Genomic DNA, 24,566 nt, shown 5'->3' on the forward strand with positions numbered 1-24,566 from the left:
ACTGGCTTATTTCACTTCTATAATGTCTGTCTTCAGGTTTCATCCATGTTGCTCTATATTGCAGGATTTTTTTTGGTACTTGTACTTTTCTGTTCTTTTTCTTTACAACCCCTAAAACCAGACAAGTTTCAGGCCTTGGGAAACTTGGAGCCATTTCCGACAAGGCTTCGCAATGCGTTCAGGGTGAAATGAGCTAATCTGTGTTGAGTGTGTGATACATGGTACTTTCCATAGGAGTGTCAGCTGCTTCTATTATGTGGAAGTGCAATATGGATGGTGGGTGTATCTAGGATGATCCCTCAGTATTCTGGCTTGGGCTGCAGCAGGCTAGTTTCCCATAGACAGACTATTTAGTTTTAAAATGAAGGAATACTGGTTTAGTTTTGGATATGTTGAAATTTAAAGTGAAGATAAAATATTCAGTGAGTATACAGAAGGAAGTAGGTCGTGAAATGGTTAGACAGCTCAAGAGTTGTTGTCCAGGCTCTAAGTTGTGTCTGACTCTGTGACTCTGTGGACTGTGTAGCATGCCTGGCTCCTCTGTCCATGGGGATTTTTCAGCTAAGAATACAGGAGTGAATTGCCATTTCCTTCTCCAAGGGATCCTCCTGACCCAAACCTATGGGAATCAAACCTGTGTCTCCTGCATTGGCAGGCAGATTCTTTACCACTGAGCCACTGGGGAAACTCAGAGTGCTCGAGAGAGGATATCAATTTGAAAATTATCCAAATACAAAAAAATAATTAACCTCACAATTATGGATGAGAAGGTTCAGGGAGCATGTGTAAAATGAAAATTGAAGAGGGCTTAGAACAGAATCCTGGGAGACACCAATCTTTAAGAATGAGTCAGATTGTGATGGTGGTTACACGAATCTGTATAATTTCAAAATACTGTGCACTGCCCTCCCGCACAAAAAGATTGCATATAAAAACTGGTGAAATCCAATTAAGGTCTGAAGTTGAGTTAATAGTACTGTACTGGCATAAATTTCACTTTTGATCATGTATTATGGTTATGCAAGATGTTATTTGGGGGGAAAGTTAGGGAAAGAGTCCATGAAATCACTATTTTCGCATCTTCTTTGTTTTTATTTCAAAATTAGAAAAAAAATTTTTTTAAAAAGCCTTGACTGCAACAGATTCACTGCAGATAGGGACGGACATACTCATTTATTAATAGATAAGGCTGATCCAAAGTTGTTGGATAATTTGGGGTAAGATATTGTGTGCTGACACTATTTTAAGGTTTTCTTGAGCAGCGATCTCATTTCAGGCTAAGTTCTAAAGAATGCAACCAACTGCACAAGCTAAAACAACTGTGACATTCCTGTTACAGTCTGTCTCAGGTCAACAATAACCCTAAGACTTTATAGGAACAAAAAGAAAAGAATCTGGTAGAGGCAGAGAAGACTAGAGGGGAAAATTCTAAAAGGGAGTGGATCTAAGAGAGAGAGAAAAGCACCTGTTCAACCCAACGCTAGGTTTATTCCCAGACATTAAGAAACAGAAACACTTTCATAGAAAAATTAACAAAGATAAAGCAAAATTAACTAGTTTTTCTTTGGGGTTGTTGCTTTCAGAAAAATAGAATCATTCATAATCTTCAAGTATGTGCTCAGTCACTCAGTTGTGTCCAACTCTCTGCGAACCCATGGACTCTAGCCTGTTGGCCTCCTCTGTCCACAGAATTTTTCAGGCAAGAATGCTGAAGTGGGTTGCCATTTTCCAGGGGATCTTCCTGATGCAGGGATTGAACCTTCATCTCTTGTGTCTCCTGCACTGGCAGGCGGAGTATTTATTACTGCACCATCTGGGAAGCCCTTAATCATCTTTGGATGTGTCCTACTCTCACAGATCCTTGGGGATGTAGGATTGTTTGAAGTGATTTAACGCTGTGCTCTCAAAACGTGGTCTGTGGACCAGCAACATGGCATTCCCTGGGGACCTGCCAGAAATGCAGGATCTCAGGGCCCCTCCTCAGACCTATGGAATCTGAATCTGTTTATTTTTAAAGCCTTCAGAGGAAGGCTTTGCAGTTCAGAGTTCAAGTTGTGCAAGCTTAAGAATTCAAAGCCCTGGTCCAGCCAATCCTGCCCCTCCACCACATTGATAATCATCCATAGAAAATAAAGAGGGCACTGCCTGCCACCATGGGAGAATAACCTCACACATGCAAAAAAGCAGTGGAGTAAAATTAATTTTTAAATTCTCTAGGGACAAAATAGTATGAACTTTGCTCTTTATGAACTATTAGGTGGAGCCACATTAAAGTGGTGGTATCAGTGCTTTTGTATGGTTCTACACAGCAAACTCGGTGATAGTGAAGGAAAGGGAAGCCTGTCGTGCTACAGTCCACGTGGTCACAAAGAGTCAGACATGACTTAATGACTGAATAACAACAACAACCCAATATTTGCGCTATAGTAAATTTTAAAAATGAATTAAAATTTCCTCTGGTGGGGCTTTTTTTAAAAAACATCAAGGGTTATATGATTCAGGACTTGTAATTTTTTGTTGTTGTCAGAAAGTTAAGGAAAAGCTCCCTTAAAAAGACAAATTCTTTTGACCATTTGAGGTTATGCTTAGTTTAATGCATTTCTTTCCAGAGAAGGCAATGGCACCCCACTCCAGTACTCTTGCCTGGAAAATCCCATGGATGGAGGAGCCTGGTGGGCTGCAGTCCATGGGGTCGCTAAGAGTCGGACACGACTGAGCGACTTCACTTTCACTTTTCACTTTCATGCATTGGAGGAGGAAATGGCAACCCACTCCAGTGTTCTTGCCTAGAGAATCCCAGGGACGGGGGAGCCTGGTGAGCTGCCATCTATGGGATCGCACAGAGTCGGACACGACTGAAGTGACTTAGCAGCAGCAGCAATGCATTTTTTTCCCAGAAGTTTGAGATAATGCAGATCGTATGCATTATTCAAAAGACTGGAGTAGATACATACTTTTATTTGTTTTCAGTTGGAGCCAGTTATATTATATTGGTATTGAAGCTGATAACAGGCAACATTACTAAGTGAATATGCAATATTGCTTCCCAAGTAGCTCAAATGGTAAAGAATGTGCCTGCAATGCCAGACACCTCTGTTGGATCCCTGGGTCGGGAAGATCCCCTGGAGAAGAGCATGGCAACCCACTCCAGTATTCTTGCCTGGAGAATCCCATGGACAGAGGTGCCTGGTAGGCCACAGTCCATGGGGTCACAAAGAGTTGGACACGATTGAGCAACTAACACACACACACGCACATGCATTTTAGCTCCATGTTAATATGACTGTGCCTAAAGTGTTAGAGAAATACAGCAACTCTCATGACATTTCTGGGCAGAGTAATCTAATTATAGATTTCCAAGTTGTTAGTGAACTTTTACAGACTGCATGGCATCTCAAAATCTTTGTCTATGAAGGTATTAAATAAAGGACTTCAGGGCATAATAGGAAAAGGGTCACTTTGGGTTGAAAGTAGTGACTGTTTCAACACAACAAAACAAATATAGATGTGAAATTTCAGAACTTAAGGGCAAGGGAAGGAGGTGGGCTGTCCTCTTGCCACTTCATGTTAAAAAAAAAAAAAATTTTTCATTTGACAAGTTGATTCACTTGTCTACATAGCATAGCAGATTTCTTCAAAGATTTTCACAGATCTGTAAAATGGAGAGAGTGGTACCCACAGGATGGCTTTGAGAGGGAAATGGCATAATATATATACAAAGTGCCCAGCACAGTGTGAGATTCCTGGAAAACACTAAACAGCTGTTAGTTTTCTTATGTGCAGTCCTCCAGTGTCTCCTATCTCAGTAGCACCTGGAGGCAGTTGGTTAATCCCCAATCTGAAAACTATGCTTAGTCCCTTCCCCTCCATATCTCCTCTCCACTCCCAAACTCCAGGGGACTTATTCAGTTCAGTTCAGTCGCTCAGTCATATCTGACTCTGTGACCCCATGGACTGCAGCACGCCAGGCTTCCTGTCCAGCATCAACTCCCAGAGCTTGCCCAAACTCATATCCATTGAGTCGGTGATGCCATCCAACCATCTCGTCCTCCCTTGTCCCCTTCTCCTCCTGCCTTCAATCTTTCCCAGCATCAGGGTCTTTTCCAATGAGTCAGTTCTTCACAACAGGTGGTCATAGTACTGGAGCTTCAGCTTCAGCATCAGTCCTTCCAACGAATATTCAGGACTGATGTCCTTTAGGATTGACTGGTTGGATCTCCTTATTAGGGTAGATATAAGACTAATCATTCTGGGACTGCTGATTTAGTTTCACATATTCCTTTAATGGCAATAAAATAATTTTGTCCAAGGACCAAAAATGTTACTTTTAGTTTTTACTTTATATACGTATTTTTTGTTGTTTAGTCACTAGGCCATGTCCAACTCTTTTATGACCTCATGAACAGTAGGCCTGCCAGGATCCTCTGTCCATGGGATTTCCCAGGCAAGAATACTGGATTGGGTTGTCATTTCCTTTTACAATATATGTATTACATGTGTGTATATATATATATATATAATATTAAAATCACCCAAGTAGCTGCCAAGTAAAGTAGCTACCATTTATTCAGCATCTATTATGTTCAAATATTTTTAAAATTTAACAACATCTTAAATAGTGTTTACAATATGCCAGGCACATTTAATTTAATGGAACAATTTTTTTCCTAAGCACTTTACACACAGTAACTCATAAAGTAGTTATTATCATTACCTCGTTTTACCTGTGAGAAAATGGTGATGCAGATGGGTAAAGTAAATTTGCCTAAGATCACAGAGCTGACACGGGGACTCAGAGGTTGAACTCGGGTAGCTGGTTTTAGGGTGTGAGCTCTTAACCACTCCAAACTGCTGCCTCTTTGTAGGGTACAGAGTGTGGCATACATTATCTTTGTTATTGGCCAGGACAGTCCTCCAAAGTAGTTATTGTTATCCCAGTTATGTATAGGTGAGAACTGAAGCTTTGAGCTTAAATTGCCTATGTTTATGTAGGTAGTAGGTAAGACTGGCAAGGATTCAAACAAGCACATTTGATAGTTCATGATTCTATGTTTATTTTTGGAACTAAATTGAAGAAACCCCTGAATTTCTAGTCTTGGTAAAATTTTCTTTACTAGGATGTTTCAGATTCTTCCAAAATATGTTACCCCTTGGGAATTAGATAACCAACAAAACACTATCTTATAGTAGGAAATGCTAACTTTTAAAAAATATGTATTTATTTTAGTTTACTCATTTGGCTGCTCCGGGTCTTAGTTGCAGCTTGCAGGATCTTTTAGTTGTGGCACGAGAACTCTTAGTTGTTGCATGCAGGATCTAGTTCCTTGACCAGGGGTCAAACCTGGACCCCCTGCATTGGGAGCTCAGAGTCTTAGCCACTGGACCACCAGGAAGGTCCCAGAAATGCTAACATTTTAAAGTCAAAAATTCCAGTTTAAATTGTAGTTCTACCACTTACTAGCCTTGAGATTTTGATCATATTACTGCATGTTAATAAACCTCATTCCATACTATTTGGGGGAATTCAAAGATATAATAAGAAAACTACTCATACTGAAATATAGTAACAGAAAATGTCGATTTCAACAAAATAATTCTGAAAACAATCTTTGGGCATCTTGGCTTTGTCAGGTACTTGCTGTGTGGTTTAGAATATATTATATAAATCTTCTGAGCTTCCGTTTCTTCATCTGACAATTGCCTTCTTATTCCTGGTTCATAGAGGGTGAAATAAATGAAGTAGGTAAAATGGCCAGTAGAGGACCTTCCATAGAGTTGGTCTACACAAAAAAGATATTTATTACTATAGCCCCAATTTTATTTTTTCAAAAAATTTAATAGAAACTGTTTTTATCTGAGTTAATCAAATTCCAAAAACTCTTACTTAAATTACTCTGATGGGGTAATTTATAGACTCTGAGAGTAGGCTTAATATATATACACAGTTTTCTATGGACTGGTTTAAACGTGATTTTGTTAGTTTTTTAATTTCTGTTACTTTAGAACTGCCTAAGAAGCACCCTGCTGTTACAATCAAGGCTTGTGACTAAATAAAGATCAGTGATGCTTAGTTATGCTGTGAGCTGACAACACAGGGACTTGTCTATATGCAAATTAAACTAAAGAAATGTTTTGGATGGCAGAACTGGCTCTTTTAAAAGAAATAAGCATCCTCAAGATCACCTTCTATCCAGAATATGATTTTTAAAAAGCCAATAACTTGGTTGTTGGTAGTAATAAGTGTTCCAGACAAACTGGGACTGTAGGGGAAAAAAAATAATCCAAATTTATTGAATTTCTTATCTTCACATATTAATTATGACACCAAGTCATTGCAGCTGTCTTATAGGAAGATAAATATTGTTTAAAGTTTGCATTACTTTAGGAAAAGAAACTTTATTTTTAAAGCAACATCACCAGTTAGAAATTCAAACATGTAAAAAAGACTAAGAAACACAGGTTATTCAGGAAATAAATATGATTGAACAACAAAGAAAGAATTTCTGGATAGAATTGTTTGAAGTTTTTAATTGTAAAATGTAATCCTTGGTGTATTTTTACAAAATTTCATAAAATAGCAGACTTTTTCCCCCCATGAATAGCATCTATTCTTTTGAACTCTGTGTGAACTGATGCATTCAAATCTGTGTCCAGTATTGTGTCATCTGCTGTAACATCAGTTTTGGGGACAATCAGGCTAGGATGGAGCTGCCCCAAGTAATGAAAGTGCTGAGGATGGAATTTCTGGATCTAGATCTTTCCATTCAAATTGCCTGAATATTGCCAGAAAAGACTTAGCTGTTCTATAAGGGGAATCCCCCCAAGACAATCAAGGATGTCCAATAATGAATTCCTGGTGTTCAGTGGATTTTAGTAGTAACTCATTGCACATTTTTCTTTTTTTCTTTAAAACCAATTCAACATAATTAAGATTTATGCAATTTTCACAGAAGAGTAGGATACAAATTCTATTCAAGTGCCCATAGACTATAAACTAGGAGGCACTAGAACATATTCAGGGACATAAAACAAGGTGCAAAAATTGCATGGTCTAAAGGTACTAAAGTCAGAGTCTGTTCTTTTAACACTGTGGAATTATGTTAGAAATCAGTATCAAAATATATTTGAAAACATCTTACATATTCTCAAGTGCAATGTGACATTTACCAAGAGATCTTTGACTTAGCCATTGAAAGTCTCAATAAAGTTGGAAGACTGAAAAAACACAGAGGGGGTGATTGCAGAAAAGAAAACATTTAAATGAGAAAATTAATATGAAAGATAATTTAAAAACGCCAGGCATTTGGAAATTAAATGTCCACTTTTAAATGATGAGTGGATCTAAAAAGCCATAATAAGAAAAATTAGAACAGTATAAAAATGTATAGTAACAGTAAAAAAGTGAAAAGAGAATTTACCAGAATTTGTTGCATGATGCTCAATGCAACTAAATACAATGCAGAATCTCGAATAAGATATGAAAACAAATAATGGACAGTAGCATGACATTTTATGAAATTTAAACAAAACTCTGTACTTCAGTTAATAACACTGTATCACATGTTAATTTCCTGTTCTTTTTTTTTCTGTATTTGTATTCTCAGAACTGAATGAGAAGTTTTAAGCCTCATTCAATTCAATTTTTTTTTTAAAATCACTAAGATGATAAGCTTTCTAGCCTTTTAGCAGTAACACTAGATGCCAGAATACATGGAACTATATCGGTTTTGAGTCGTCACACATTTTTCTTCTCAGCTCCCCATAGGTGATATTCTCAAGAGGAGAAGGAGCTAACATGTAACTAGCCAAGCAGCACTCTTCCCTTTATGCTTGTCATCCCCGATTACACAAAGTTTGGAAAACCTTTACACCTGTACATTGAATACTTAAATATAACCACCATTTTCGTTATGCAGAAAATGAAACAACTTCACTGTTTTATCAAGGGGTTCTTTCACATTCCACTCACAGATTTCTCCTACAAAAAGACAAGCAGTGTTTAAACAGAAGTTTAGACTTCGTATGTATCCTTGATGGTCTTAGACTGAAGGCACTGACATTTCCTTTGAGCCTCTATCTCCACCTCTTGTAGAAAATCCGATGCTCTCATCCAAATGTCCAGACATTCCCGAGGCATTCACAGTCTACAGGACAATTCTGTTTCTGAGATTATGCCTTCCCTAGTTTAGTTCTGTTCAGCATCAATTGTATATTTGTCTTGTTCTGGAGAATGTAAGCAAGATGGATATTGAAATTTTAGAGAAATTTCCCAAAATTTTTAGTTCAAATTAAACAAAAACAAAACACAATGCATTTCTTTTCTTTTTTTTCTTTCTTTCTTTTTTTTTTTTTTTTTGCAAACTACACTAAAGATTCAGGAAATTTAGGTTTCTTAATCACAAATCAAAACAGAATCAAATGCAATATGGGTAAATTTTTTTCTTTTGAGTTTTTGTCAGTCTACTAGGTTGCTTGCTTTCTCCTCTCTTCTGAATGTGCACTGCTTCTCATTCTTCACTCCACTTGCTGCCAATCTCTGCTCATTTCTAATCTAGTAACAGTATTACAAAATGCTATGAGTATTCTTTCATTTATTTGTCTCTTATCTGCCTGCGTCCTTAGGAACTTGTGTGTACTTGCTCAGTAGCTTCAGTCCTGTCCGATTCTTTGTGACCCTATGGACCCTAGGTAGGCCACCAGGCTCCTCTGTCCATGGAAAAACCATAGCTTTGACTATATGGACCTTTGAGGGTAAAGCAACGTCTCTGCTTTTTAACAGAGACATATATTTATACATATAAATATAAAGAAAATAAGGCACTTTACTGAGCATGTCATTAACCTCTCTATAATATAAAAAGTATCAACTTGATCAGAACAAACCCAAATCAGGTTAGTAAGAAATGTTAAAAGAATTGTTTTCCATAGTTTAGTTAATAGGTTCTTTTAAAAAGATATTTATGTATTTGCTAAAGAAACCAACTAAAGATCCTCTAGAGAAGGAAATGCAACCCACTCCAGTAATCTTGCCTGGAAAATTCCATGGATAGAGAAGCCTGGTGGGCTATGGTCCATGATGTAGCAGTCGGACATGACTGAGCACACACCCATGCAGGCATCCTTTTATGTCTGATGACTGGAATCATTTGAAATAGATTTGCTTCCAGCCCCATATATTTCAAATGTTGTTTCTCTTCCATCAGTCTTTTGATGCTGTGTACTGTAGGACATGTTCATAGGGCAATATGACCCTTAGCTGTCATCTTCATGTTAAATGGCAACAGATAAGCCAGCAGAATAGGAATTTTCTTGGAAGTCGGTGCTACAATAGGATGGCTAGCAATAACACAATCACACACAGAAGCAACTATAAACGTATCTCATAATTAAATGCACAACATTGACAGTGCTAAAGCCTTTGATTGTGTGGATCACAACAAAGTGTGGAAAATTCTTAAAGAGATGGGAATACCAGACCACCTTAACTGCCTCCTGTGAAACCTGTATGCAGATCAAGAAGCAACAGTTAGAACTGGACATGAAACAACAGACTGGTTCCAAGTTGGAAAGGAATATGTCAAGGCTGTATATTGTCACCCTGCTTATTTAACTTATATGCAGAGTACATCATGAGAAATGCTGGGCTGGATGAAGCAGAAGCTGGAATCAAGATTGCCAGGAGAAATAGCAATAACCTCAGATATGCTGATGACACCACCCTTATGGCAGAAAACAAAGAGGAACTAAAGAGCCTCTTGATGAAAGTGAAAGAGGAGAGGGCTTAAAACTCAACATTCAGAAAACTAAGATCATGGCATCAAGTCCCGTCACTTCATGGCAAATATATGGGAAAACAGTGGAAACAATGAGAGACTTTATTATCTTGGGCTCCAAAATCACTGTAGATGGTGACTGCAGCCATGAAATTAAGACACTTGCTCCTTGGAAGAAAAGTTATGCCCAACCTAGACAGCATATTAAAAAGCAGAGACATTAGTTTGCCAACAAAGGTCCGTCTAGTCAAAGGTATGGTTTTTCTAGTAGTCATGTATGGATGTGAGAATTGGACCATAAAAAATGTAGAGCACCAAAGAATTGATGCTTTTGAACTGTGGTGTTGGAAAAGACTCTTGAAAGTCCCTTGAACTGCAAAGAGATCAAGTCAGTCCATCCTAAAGGAAATCAGTCCTGAATAGTCATTGGAAGGACTGATGCTGAAGCTGAAACTCCAATACTTTGTCCACCTGATGGGAAGAACCAACTCATTAGCAAAGACCCTGATGCTGGGGAAGGTTGAAGGCAGGAGGAGAAGGGAACAGCAGAGGATAAGATGGTTGGATGGCATCACCAACTCAATAGACATGAGTTTGAGCAAGCTCTGGGAGATGATGGAGGACAGGGAAGTCTGGTGTGCTGCTGTCCTTGGGGTCGCAAAGAGTCGGACACGACTGAGTGACTGAACAACAACGACAACCAACTCCACTTCTCCTTGAAAGTGAAAGTTGCTCAGTTGTGTCCAACCCTTTGAGACCTCATTGACTGTAGCCCACCAGTTCATGGAATTCTCCAGGCAAGAGTACTGGAGTAGATAGCTATTCCCTTCTCCAGGCACCCATGGATCAAACCCAGGTCTCCTAAATTGTGGGTAGATTCTGAGCTACCAGGGAAGCCCTAGATCTCAAACGTGCTGCAGTCATGTAAATACCAAGGACAGGAAGGGAAGTCAAGTGTAAAGAGTCAGTGATCTCAACTGATTGTGACTAAAATCTTTTTTCTTTCTGCAAATTTTAGTAAAACATACAGGTGAGCACATTTCAAGTGCTGCCTTGGAAGAAGGCTGTGCAAATAGCCTGTGCAAACAAAGGACCTTAATAGTTAACCAAATAACCCACATTATGGTGATCACTTAAAATAGAGTGGTAATGTTTAAAGGGCTACAAAATCAAGTTATACAGGATAAAACACAGAGAGGAAAACTTTAATATGAGTTTAGTTTTTGTGGATTTTCAGTAAGGCAATTAAAACCCACCTTATTGAGAGTGTCAATTCTGCCTTAACAGCATAAGGCACTGCGCACACCACTCCCCCAAAAGATCTGAAATCGCAAGAACAGAGTTTGTGTTATTTAAATCAAGACCCACTCTGTCCCTTCCTCTGCCCTCCGGCCCTCTGTGCTCCCACTTCCCAGACCTAGCAGTGCTTCCCACACCACTGCTAGGTGTGGGCTCCCTCTCCCCACACCTGGGAGTGGGAGGGCTCTCTGCTAGGAGGGCCAGGGGCACCAGCATTCCTCCTGCCTGTTACCTGTTGCTGAAGCTGAGTTCTGAGTGAGTGTGCCCAGCCACCACTAGAGGTATTCAGCAGTCCCTTGAATGTGGCATTACTAAGGATACTGGGACCTCAATGGTACCAGATGGTCAATGTTAATGAAGTCTTTTTGGTGTTCTTCCCAGAAACTGAGGAGGCAAATAACTATTATAACTTGGTGACAGATATTTTGGCTGTCAAGTGATTCTCAGTTTTTTAATTTAAAAAAATGGAATAAGGATCCATTGGAGTAAAATACAAATTTACATGATGTATCATAATGATATGCGGCATAAGATTTGATAGTTTAAAGAACTGAATGACAATGCTGTTATAAAATTCCTTCTGTTAATTTTATTTTGTTTATGCAGGCAGTTTCTCAAGCTTTACATTTTTAAATATTAAAATTAGGATAGAATTGATGCTAAATCCTGTCCCATTTTGAAAATAAATAATAGTCATCCACAAATATATGGATTAATTGAAGAAGTCTCTATCACCTTATCAGGGTATATTTCCAATAAATATATTCTCTTTGTTCAATAAATGTTTATCCAAATGTATAATACATATAATATAAATAATTATAATAGTCAATCAAGGAGTTGTTATTTTTTTCCTGGCTGCACTTTGCAGCTTGTGGAATCTTAGTTCCCCAACCAGGCACTGACCCCAAGCCCTTGGCAGTGAGAATGTGAAGTCCTAACCACTGGATCACCAGGGAATTCCCCAGGAGATATTTTTAAACTGTTTCAAATATAATTTAAATATCATAAAATTCACTCATTTTAAATATGCAATTCAAGTGAATTTCATTGTACTTGCAGAGCTGTACAACCCTCATCACAATCTAATTTTAGAACATCTTCATCACCCTAAAGGAAAAACCTCCTGTTTTACAGTCAATTCCATTACCAAGCCCAGCCCTCGGCAACCAGTAATCTACTTTCTGCCTCTTTATATTTGCCCTTCAAAGAAAAATCATTGAAAAAGAAATTTATGTTCATGTCTGGCTTCTTTCACTGAGCATAATGTTTTTGAGGGTCATCCATTTTGTGGTAACTTTGGGAATAGAATAGTATTTCATTGTAGTGCTATATTGCATTTTCAAAGATCAATTCATTGGTTGATTGACGTTTGGGTTGTTTTCTCTTTTTGGCTGTTTTAAATAAGGTTGCTATGAACAGTTCTGTCAAGTCCTCTTGTGCACTTTGTATATGTGTACAAGTATTTATATTATTGTTTGTATTATATGTAAACTATTTCCAGAACAAGACAGAATTCAACATATTTCACTTTTAATATTTATAGATATGAAAACAGAAACTCTAGCCACCTAAACACACTATTAATAAATATATAGGTGTGGAAAGAGTTTTATAACAGGACCATCTCCCAGAATTTTGAACCAAGTAAAATGAAAACATCAGTTCAGTTCAGTTGCTCAGTTGTGTCCGACTCTTTGTGACCCCATGAATCGCAGCACACCAGGCCTCCCTGTCCGTCACCAACTCCTGGAGTTTACTCAAACTCATGCCCATCGAGTCGGTGATGCCATCCAGCCATCTCATCCTCTGTCATCCCCTTCTTCTCCTGCCCCCAATCCCTCCCAGCATCAGGGTCTTTTCCAATGAGTCAACTCTTCGCATGAGGTGGCCAAAGTATTGGAGTTTCAGCTTCAGCATCAGTCCTTCCAATGAACATATCCCAATATTTTGAACCAAGTAAAATTAAAACATATGTCTATAGAATCTCACCTATAAGAGGAGTTTCTAGGTCATATAGTAATGGTAAGTCTATGCATAACCTTTTAAGAAACAAACTTTTTCAAAAAATGCATCATTTAACATTGCTACTAGTAATGCATGAGGTTTGAATTTCTCCACATTTTTGTAGGACACTGCTAAGCTGCTAAGCCACTTCAGTCGTGTCTGACTCTGTGCGACCCCATAGACGGCAGCCCACCAGGCTCCCCCGTCCCTGGGATTCTCCAGGCAAGAACACTGGAGTGGGTTGCATTTCCTTCTCCAATGCATGAAAGTGAAAAGTGAAAGTGAAGTCGCTCAGTCGTGTCCAGTCTCTCCGTGACCCCATGGATTGCAGCCTACCAGGCTCCTCTGTCCGTGGGATTTCCACGCAAGAGTACTGGAGTGGGAGCATCATTGCCATTGGTACCTAATACCTAATAGTATTGCCTTCTCCATTGTAGGACACTAGTTAGTGTCTTTTTATTACTAGTTATTGTCTTTTTATTACAACCATTCTAGTGAGTAAGTAACAGCATCTCATTATGTTTTTGACTTGCACTTCCTGAAAGACTAATGACATTGAGAATCTTTTCATGGACATTTGTATATCTTTGGAGAAATACCTATTCAAATCTTTTGCCCACTTAAAATTTTATAACTTAGGTTGTTGATAACTTTCATGTGTTTGAAATACAAGTAAAATATGATGATTTGAAAATATATTCTCAGTCTGTAGGTTGTACTTTTAGTTTCTTGATGGTGTCTTTTGAAGAGCAAATTGTTTTAATTTTGATGACATACAATTTACCTTTTTTTCTCTTTTTATTGCTTATATTTTGGGGATAACTAGAATAAATATCAGGGTAAAATTTCAACAAGTGATATGGAAACATGAGTTTAAGGCAAAAAGGAATGGGGATTTCCCTAGTGGTTCAGTGGCTAACTCTCTATGCTCCCAAATCAGGGGGAATGGGTTTGATCTCTGGTCAGGGAATTAGATCCCACATGCCACAACAAAAGATCCTGTCTGAGATCTACAGGATCTACAGCTAAGACCTGGTGCAGCTAAATAAATAAATAAACAAAAAGAAGAAAAGGAATGGTATAACATTTTCCCCTATTAAAGAAATGCTTGTTAATATAGTTTTAAAAATTGATGATGATATAAAACTATCTGGTATTTAGGCTCTACTGGCTACAATTAAAAGTTATGTATCTCTTATTTTAGAATGTCAACTTACTAGAAAACAATTTGTATCCTTTACAACTCTTTAAGTGAGATGAAAATTTTTGGTGCTCAATGAAAAATGAGGCAGAAGGTACATAGTCACAGTTTTTCAGACTTCTTTTTAAGGTGTATGAGAAAAATCATTTAAAACCACTGTATTAATGTATACCATCCCCTCCCCCAGTAGGTTTTTCTTTTTGGGATGGATGGCTGTTATCTTTCTGAGATTTCAGAGAACTATTAATATACCAAATGGAACTACCAAATTTTAAACTTAAAAGCCTCCCCCAATAGACATCCAGCATTTCCCATCATTAATTTTGACTGAAAGTGAAAATTGCTCAGTGGTGTCCAATTCTTTGCGATCCCATGGACTCTATAGTCCATGGAATTCACCAGACCAGAATACTGGAGTGGGTAGCCTTTCCCTTCTCCAGGGGATCTTCCCAATCCAGGGATCGAACCCAGGTCTTCCACATTGGCAGGCGGTTCTTCACCGGCTGAGCCACAAGGGAAGCCCAATTTTGACTGAACGGAATAACAATTCATCTGGAATTAAGTCACTGCCATTCTCAAACAAGTCACTTAGCTAGTCTTAAGAGCTCAGGGCACTTTATACATATGTATATAGTTTTTTAAGGCAAGTCTATTCAAGACTAAAATCTGCCATTTGCAGACTGAAGAAAAACATACAATCTAAGTTTCAAGAGTAAGCTTAAACCAGGCTATTACTAAAGACTACTGCCCTGGAGACAGCGTCTTAGGTAATTTTGAAGAACTGCTCTGAAGAATCAGAGAGAAACCAGAATATGTAGTTTTGTGAAGTGTTTTCCCCTTAAGGGGGAAAAAAGTGGAACTTCAAAAGATTACTGCTAATCACAAAGAACAGATTATCTAAAGTTCATGCTCTCAGTCCCTTTCTCTGTATCAGAAGATGCAAGAGTCTGGGTTCATTAATCTTTAGATAGGCATCTTCACTATCTAGGACCAAAGCACAGACCTGTTGTGTTTTTTCTCCATCCTAAACTCGCCTCAGGGCTCATATGCGGGGTCAGGGGTGGCTGCACTGGCTTGATCCTTGCAGAACTGGAAAATCAGGCAACATTCCCTGTACACGCACCGAAACTATCTTATTAACTTTAAAGAACTTTTAAAGAAGCATATGTTTACTTTGATTTTCCCTTTTTGACGTTCCATAATCATAAATGGAATGAGCACATTTGCTATTTAACCTTAGGCGTCAAGAACTTAACTTTTTGTTTTTAAACCATGCTGTTGCTACAAACTTCAAGCACACACAGCTCCCACTAACCATCAACCTCATCGCCCACCGCTCTGGACCACTCCCTTCCGCGGCCCGGGGTCCGCACGAGAGTAAGAGACTGCGCAAGCGCCGGACCGTCAACGTGGCCGGGAGACCCCAGCTGGGGAGTCCGCGCCGAGTCGCTGGCTCAAGTGGTTCAGCACAGGCCTTCGGCCCTTTATGTTTTTCTCCCCCTAGAGTTTTACGGTGACTCAGACGTTCCAAGTGGACGGACGTCGCCCCAGAGGCCATTCAGAAGGTCTGAGCGGACAAAACTGAGGCTGGGAAAGTGGGGGACGAGTCCGCGAGGCGGCGGGCCCGCGTGGGCGTCACGTGAGGGCCGAGCTGCGGGGGCCGCGCGCTCGGGTCACGCGGGAGCCGCGCTGGCGGGCGGGGCGGCGCGGCCGCGTGACGTGGTGCGCTCCGCAGCGCGCGCCTCCTCAGGCTTTGTCAGCCCCGGCGGGCGGGCGCGCGCGTGCGGGGCTCTGGGACCCGCGGGCCGGTCTGCGCGGAGCGCTGGGGGCCGGCGGCGGCAGCGGCGACGGCACCGCGTCTGAGGGAGCGGACTCTGCGCAGCAGCCGAAGGGCCCGGCGGTCTGGCAGGCACAGGTGGGGCGGCGGCCGGAGGGAGGGAAGGAGTCGCCCCTGCGCGGACCCCCTCCCCCAAACCCCCCTCAGGCGGGCGGGTGGCGTCAGCGACCCGGGCCCAAGGCAGGCTGGCCGGGCGGGAAGGGCCGAGAAGGCCTCGGGCCCCCATCCAGGTCTCAGAGATGGAACTTTCGTGGAAGGGAGCGGTTTCGGGAGGGTTTCGTTTGAGAAGTTGTTCTTAGTTAACCTTCATCTCGTGTATCTACGGAACCTTGGAACTCGCTAAGTCCCCTCCCTATTTACTGTTGGGCTGGAGGGCGCCGCCTGGCCTCCTCCCTGGCGCTCCTCCCGGAGCATCTGTGGACCATTCTGGCCGTCCCACCCCCGCTGTTTACCGATTATTCACCCTCACCCGGGGCTTACAGCTTAGTGAAAGTTCCGTAACCTTTCAGAAAGTCAGCCACATGGGGGTGGGTAGCTCGCGATTTTACTCCTTCGAAAACAGTTGTTCGTGTTTTGGGGGGGCGGGGGGCACTGAACACTGCAGAAGATCCCTCCGACTTAGTTTCTCTGCCTGGAAAGTTGCTCTTGGAATGCGCAGTTTCGTGACACGGCATTATTGCGTTACTGTAGGGTTGGCCCAGTTCTCCACTCTCTTAATTGTAAATGAATTGCTTTACTCTGTCACTTGAGGATGCTCGAGATTTGCTTTATTGTACTGTAATTTAATGAGCTTGTCTTCATTGTTGTTGCCTGTGAAATGCGTGGCCTTAAATGTTTAGGAATTCAACAATTTTCTTTTGAAATTTCCGAAAGCAAAAGTAGTATGAGAATCCCCCTGCCATTATAAGTGCAGGTACTTTTTGGTTCGCTCTCTTTCACATTAGCAGACTTAAGTTGTTGACTTTATGTGAAACGTATTTGGAATAAGAAGCTCTTTTCTCGTGTGCTCTCTGTTACCTGTGAGGCTTTATGAAATGTCACTATATATAGTTCCTGTAGCAAGCCAAAATAGGGCGGGTTGCTACAGAAGGCAGTTACAGATAGATATTTGGGGAAAGTTCCTGCTCCTATTGTTTGGTTGGTTGGTTTTATTTTGTAAAGGGCGAGATGGGTGGGCATCAGAACAGCTGCTGCTGCTCCTCCTTCTAGGGAGATAAATGGTTATATTATTAAAGACTTGTTGTGGTATTGATTGTTAGCATGATTGTTACTACTTTTAGTGTTTATGAGGTTGAACTAATAAAGACTAAGTGTTTGGTTCAGAATTGAACCTCTTTGCTCCTAGTATATTTTTAAAGCCGCGCGTGCGCGCGCGCGCGCGCACACACACACACACACACACACACACACACACACACACACTGTTATATGAAATAAATGCATTTTATTTTTATTAGAACGTTTAAAAAATAATTTAAATGCGCCATTGGTATCTGGAGCCAGGTTTTGATTTGTGGTTGAAGGTGAATGTAGTGGTGTAGGTATTGTTTTATTTGATACTTCAGATTGACGTTTCAAGGACTTTTTTTCTGTTCTCAACTTTAAAAATTAAAGCGCCAAATCATGTAATAATAGTGTTTACTTTTCAAGACAGTTGATAAGCACTTGACTGTGGTTTGGGGTAGGATAGACTTCTTTGTTTTTAAGTCACCATCGTATAGTCCTTTTTTCTGTGAAATGCATCTTCTCAGAGACTACTGAGAAAAAGCAAATCCTGTAACAACCACAAAATGAAAATGTAATATTTTAGTAGAAAGTATCTTCTTTCTGTGATGAGATTACAAACTACATTTCATCTGCTGGACCTCCAGGCTGTTCTCTCTGCTCTCTATATATATTTCCCTCTTCAAAGTGAAGACGACAGCAAGGAAGACTCTTCAGCAGCAGCTGAGCCAGGAACACCCCCACCCCACACACAGCATGGATGTGTGCACACACACACCTGCCTTCGCTGTGAATAGCTCCCGCCGCCTTTCCTCCAGTGACACATTATTTAGGAAATCTTTCAGCTCACGATGTGAAATAAGTTTTTAAATAAAGACGTTTGCAAGGTAATACTCCTTCTACCTAGGGTTCCTTTCTCGTGCATTCTGTCTTCAAATGCTATCTACCCTTTAAGACTTAAACCTGAAGTCTTTCTAAGTAACTGAAACAGTTCAGTTACCCTTCACACCTCCTCACTCTGCTCACTTGTTCATATAGCAGGAGGTTTACCTTTGGAGTCAGACATGTCGTTTTCTTGACAAATACCTATTGAACCTGACTCTTTGAATCTGTCTCTTCCATTTACCAGCTCACTGACTAGTCCTTGAGCAAGCTGCTGAGTATTTGTTAAACATTTTCTAAATCAGAACAACCCTCCAAGGATATGAGGAGTAAATGGAGCATATAACAGTGCCAAGCATGTCCAGAGAGCTTAATAAAAGGCAGTAAATTACAGTGCTTCTAAGTGTCACAGACCATGTGTGTCTCATGTTTGCAATATAATATAGTGAGTGGATTTAGAACTGTGTTTTTAGTTTACTTGTGAACCCCCAAAATAATTTGTGTAAAACAATTCCCCTTGCATAGGTCTAAGTTGATTTATAATGTTTTGCATTATACTCTCAGGTGGTTGGAAAGGATGCAGTATCCCACATAGTATAGATACTGACATTTTAATATAAAATTGGTTCATCACTCTTAACTGTATCTCATGGGGTATAATATTGCACTTTTATATCCATCACCGTCAGTTTTTAAAATACAAGCTATTTTACACTCTTCCTTTTTCTTGAAATTGTACTCTTATTTTATCCACTTCTACTGTTACCAACTCCTGAGTATTATCTTAATGTAATTTATTTATACTCAAAAGCTTTTTATTCTCTGCCATACATGTCTTCAATAAAAATACTTGTGTAAGTTGAAACTAAGTTTTAAATTTTTTCTTTGACTATTGCTCTAGGAGTTACTTTTCTTCTGGATTGAATTATTACAAGTAGTAATAGTTATTCAGAACAGCATAATATCTGATGGATTTTGATAAAGGATAATTCAATATAAAAATGGAATTTTAGTGGAAATTTATATTTTAAGGAGATGGATAGTTGGAGTCATGCATAAAATTGAAATTGACACCTGTGACTTTTGGGCTGTTTCATTCTACCATGAATTCTGCCTTTCCATGCTGGGAAATACACCATACTAAAAATAGGAATGGGAGTGTGGTATATTTGGTAAAGTTTTGCAAATTGGGAAGACTATGAAAGGAGCTTGAAAGAGGAAAAGCAATAGCATGATAGCTAAACTGCAGGCATGTTGCCTATAGGTCTGTTTTAGTGAGGAGGGATCTGAAAGCCTTTTTCTTAAAATTATATATGTTGTTGTTACATGTTCCTCGACAGATCTTCATGTTCCCCTGAATACACATTCCCTCATTTAAAGACCATTTGAGCTGTGGTTGTCAACAGGGGATGATTTTGCAGCCAGGGTACGTTTGGCAATGCCTGGAGATTTTTTTAAAAAATAACTTTATTTACTTATTTTTTAAATGTTTGGCTGTGCAGGGTCCTAGTTGCTACATGGGCTTTTCTCTAGTTCCTGTTGTGACTTCTCTTGTTGCAGAACACGGGCTGTAGGGCATTTGGGCTTCAGTAGTTGCAGTAGGCTCAGTTGCTTTGCCTCATGTGGGATCTTCCCAGATCAGGGATCGAACCTGTGTCTCTTGCATAGGCAGGCAGATTCTTTACCACTGAGCCACCAGGGAAGCCCTAGAGACATTTTTGATCGTCACATGGTTGGTAGAGGGGGACACTGCTTCTGGCACCTAGTAGATAGAGATCAGAGTGGGGATAAACATCCTCCAGTGATCAGGACGGCCTCCCATAACAAAGAATTTTCCAGCCCAAAATGTGAATCAAACTGAGATTGAGAAACCCTGATTTAGAGGATTAGTTTTGGAATCAGACTATCTAACTCTGTAATCTAAGGTGATGGGTTAGTAAACTCTTTTTGTAAAGTTCCAGAAAGTAGATAGTAAGATGTTTTAGGCTTGTGGGTCACATATAATCTCTGTTGCATATCCTTGTTTTTATATGCTGTTAAAAATATGAAAGTAATTCTTAGCTCCAAGGTCTTTCAGAAACATGTGATCTAAAGCAGTTATGGCCTTCAAACCTCATTTTTCTTCCTTCTGCAAAGTACTAGTAACAGTAGCAATGTCTCAAGAGTTGTTTGTAAGGACTGAATGAAATGAACATGTAGCTTGGTCTCCAGCACACATTAAAAGCTCTGTAAATGGTGTCCTTGGTAGTCATGATGTCCTGTGAAAGTGAAGTCGCTCAGTCCTGTCTGACTCTCTGCGACCCCATGGACTATACAGTCCATGGAATTCTCCAGGCCAGAATACTGGAGTGGGTAGTCTTTCCCTTCTCCAGGGGATCTTCCCACCCCAGGAATTGAACCCAGGTCTCCCGCATTGCAGGCGGATTCTTTACCAGCTGAGCCACAAGGGAAGTCCAAGAATACTGGAATGGTAGCCTATCCCTTCTCCAAGGGATCTTCTCTACCCAGGAATCAGACCGGGGTCTCCTGCATTGTAGGTGGGTTTTTTACCAGTTGAACTATCAGGGAAGAACACTGATAGCCTATAACACAGAGCAAAAAAAGCCAAGTCACGGTGTTGTTCAAGACCCTGTTCAAGGCATTTGAGCAGACTTAAGAGTGCTGGTTAAATTCCTGGGTCAGCTCGCCATAGCCTGTGTTACCTCTGCTGTCTTGCTTTCTGAACTCTGAGTCTGCTTGTATCCTAAGGAAGGTGGAATGCAGAATTCCTATCCCATGGTGTCTGAGGAAAGAAAGCATTCTACTGGCATTCTGTTCTAAAGACAGGATTCCAGGATGGGATTGTCAGTTTTCACAGGGGATTCAAGGTGGGACAAGTAAGATCTCTGATGATGGTTGATTGTATGTGATGTTTTCTAAATTGAGGACAAATATATATAAATGTACACACACACACACTCAACTACTGTGAAGTCCCTGTATGTGACTGACCAGTGGTTTATTTTTCAGGTTAGAAAATATGGTTAGGCTAGTTTGGTGATGCCTTTATAGTGCAGATGGTTGCTAAAAGAGCCTTAAGTCCTTTAAATTATCCTATCATTATAATTTTTACTGAGATCACAGGAAAATAAAACCACAGTGTCTATAGTAGGCACATGTGGGTATTGAGGGCTTGAGATGAAGGTAGTGGAAATTAAGGTATGCCTCAAGTGTAAAATACACACTAGGTTTTGAAGACTTAATGCCAAAAATAAGGAAAACTATCTCATAATAATTTTTATATTGGGTACATGATGAAATAATATTTTGGATGTTTTTGGATAAATAAAATGCTATCACTGAAATTTTTTACTTTCTAAATGTGGCTATCAGAAAATTTTAAATTACATATGTAGTTAACATTTATAATTCTGTTGGACAGTGCTGCTCTAAAGCTTTAGTTTACTTTTTTAAAATTAGTAATTGTTTTTATCCTGCACATATAAAGAATTAAATATTTTTATAAGGCTTGCAGTGAAAATCGGAGATCCCACCACCCTAGTCTCATCCCTTACTCCCAAAGCTTGTATCCATTTTCTTACCACATCTGGTCTTTCTGTCTGAATCTGTAATAAACAGGATGCTTATATTGTTACTTTATTTTTCAGTGTTAGGCATTGTCCATTAACTTCCTAGTAGGAAAGATGGAATTTTAGGTCTCCCATGCTATGTACCACAGGCACATAAACTTTCTATCCATTCATCTTCCCATCTTCTCATGATGGTTATATTATAATTTGGCTTGTATCAGGATTCATTATTTATATTATTATGATATTAATCAAAATGGAAACATGCAGTATATTGATTACTTTTCTTTCTAGCTCAGCATCTTGTTTTCCTTGGAGTTAATAATTGTCTTGATTTTTATTTCCTTAGTTTACCGTGTACTTATTGCTGATTAAACCCTGAGTCCTCCCACAGTTATAATATATGGATCTCTTCTGAAAACTTAAGAACACATTAGGTATTTTCTTCTACTCTTTTGAATTAAAGCACCAGTCTTCTTTCAGGGCTGGAGAGAAATAGTGTTCTTGGTCTTGGTTAGGAGAGATCTGAGGGTCTACTTTGTAAATTAGCTTTGTTGTTGTTTTTTTTTCCCATTTATTTTTATTAGTTGGAGGCTAATTACTTTACAATATTGTAGTGTGTTTATTTTTGCCATACATTGACATGAATCAGCCATGGATTTACATGTGTTCCCCATCCCGATCCCCCCTCCACCTCCCTCTCCATCCCATCCCTCTGGGTCTTCCCAGCGCACCAGCCCTGAGCACTTGTCTCATGCATCCAACCTGGGCTGGTGATCTGCTTCACCCTTGATAGTATACTTGTTTCAATGCTGTTCTCTTTGAACATCCCACCCTCGCCTTCTCCCACAGTGTCTAAAAGTCTGTTCTGTACATCTGTGTCTCTTTTTCTATTTTGCATATAGGGTTATCGTTACCATCTTTTTATATTCCATATATATGCGTTAGTATACTGTATTGGTGTTTATCTTTCTGGCTTACTTCATTCTGTATAATGGGCTCCAGTTTCATCCATCTCATTAGAACTGTTTCAAATGAATTCTTTTTAATGGCTGAGTAATATTCTATAGTGTATATGTACCACAGCTTCCTTATCCATTTTGTCTGCTGATGGGCATCTAGGTTGCTTCCATGTCCTGGCTATTATAAACAGTGCTGCGATGAACATTGGGGTGCACGTGTCTCTTTCAGATCTGGTTTCCTCGTGTGTATGCCCAGGAGTGGGATTGCTGGGTCATATGGCAGTTCTATTTCCAGCTTTTTAAGGAATCTCCACACTGTTCTCCATAGTGGCTGTATTAGTTTGCAAATTAGCTTTGAATCCATCCCATATTCAGTCCTCTACTCTCTCTTCCAGAGGAGGACTGAATCCCATCAGTTCCTGTGCCTTTTGGAGGTTCTACCAGGAAATATATGAGGGGCTGCTTCCATGGTTTCCTGATTGACAGTGTAGGCTTCAGCTTTCTCAGATCTGTTTTATGAGTCACCATGTCTGCCGCCCCTTTGAAAAACGAGATACTGTTGACTCCCTCCATCCTCCCTCTTTGTGAGTTATGACTTTGTTATTTATTTTATTAATGGATATATAATTATGGATATATGGATATATAATTAATGGATATATTAATGGGTATAACAAGGTGCAATATAGTGCATTAATCCTAAATTTACAGATTTTTAATACATGCATACACTATATAGTCACCACTCAGATCTAGATAGAGAGCATTTCCATATGCTATAAGGTCCCCTTGTGTCCCTTTCAAGTCTGTACCAGCACCTGTAGTCATTATTTTTGTTTCTCTCATCAAAGACTAGTTTTGCTTGTTCCTCAAAATCATACAGTATAGAGTCTCAGTATGAAATCTTTTGTATGTAGCTTCTTTTGTGCAAAGACTTGGTAAGTCATCCGCATTGCAGGCATCAATTAAAAAAAAAATTCTGTGTATTATTGCGTAATATGAACAAGCCACTGTTTATCCCTTCTCCTGTGGGTGGGCATTTGGGTTGTTTCGAGATTTTGGCTTTTGTGAATAAATATTATTTATATTTATTTATTGTTATATATATATTTATATTGTATATACAAATATATATAATTATATATTTTTATATATATTCATAAAATAATATGAATATTATTGTACATATTTTTGGTGTGTATATTCATTCATTTCTCTTGGTTATATACCTCTAAGTGGAATTGCTGGATCATAGAGTGAGTGAACGTACCTTCGATAGAAATGCCAGACTTCCATAGTGGCTGTGCCATTTTTCACTTACACCAGCAAAGTATATGAGAGTTCCAGTTTCCATCTTCTCTAACATTTGCCAGTATTCAATTTTAGCCACCTGATAAGTATATATAATTGACCTTGAACAATGGGATTAGAGGTGCCAGTCACTACATAGTTAAAAATCTCTGTATTACTGTCTCTGCCTCAGACATAAAGGAATTAATAAATAACAAGGGCAGAAAACTGAAACACTTTGGATTGAATCAGGACACAGACCCTCTTTCTTTTGATTCCACATGTTGTGATCTCTAATCAAACACAAACTTTTCCCCACACTTAATTAAAGAGCCATAAAATGAAAGTACAATACTGTGTTTATTGAAAATAATCCATGTATACGTGGACCCATACTGTTCAAGGGTCAGCTGTAGTCATATTTTGGGTTTTAGTTTCATTTCCATGAAGGAGTCATGTGTTGAATGCCTTTTCACATGGCCATTTGTGAAGTATCTGTTCATGCCTCTTTCTCATTGAAAG

At 39.5% G+C, this 24,566-nt stretch overlaps 1 protein-coding gene and 1 long non-coding RNA gene across 4 annotated transcripts in view; one reads left to right on the forward strand and one right to left on the reverse strand.

The window, feature by feature from the left end:
- Positions 1–7,988: 7,988 nt before the first annotated feature.
- Positions 7,989–15,746, reverse strand: LOC136144211 (uncharacterized). Its single transcript, XR_010658501.1, has 3 exons — positions 15,596–15,746; positions 11,030–11,095; positions 7,989–8,223 (listed from the first exon to the last, which is right to left on the reverse strand). It is a non-coding gene; the product is annotated as an uncharacterized lncRNA (long non-coding RNA).
- A 115-nt stretch (positions 15,747–15,861) lies between these two features.
- The window catches only part of SPART (spartin), a 29,537-nt gene continuing 20,832 nt past the window's right edge, over positions 15,862–24,566 (forward strand). The window contains exon 1 of one of the 3 annotated variants that reach the window (XM_065901737.1): positions 15,862–16,195. The gene's annotated coding sequence lies outside the window, so the exon portion shown is untranslated. Of the gene's footprint in view, positions 16,196–23,316; positions 23,339–24,566 lie in introns of those variants that run through there. The other 2 variants (XM_065901734.1, XM_065901735.1) reach the window with 2 other exon arrangements.

The sequence above is a fragment of the Muntiacus reevesi genome, chromosome 11 (genome assembly GCF_963930625.1).
Source record: "Muntiacus reevesi chromosome 11, mMunRee1.1, whole genome shotgun sequence".
NCBI lineage: Eukaryota > Metazoa > Chordata > Mammalia > Artiodactyla > Cervidae > Muntiacus > Muntiacus reevesi.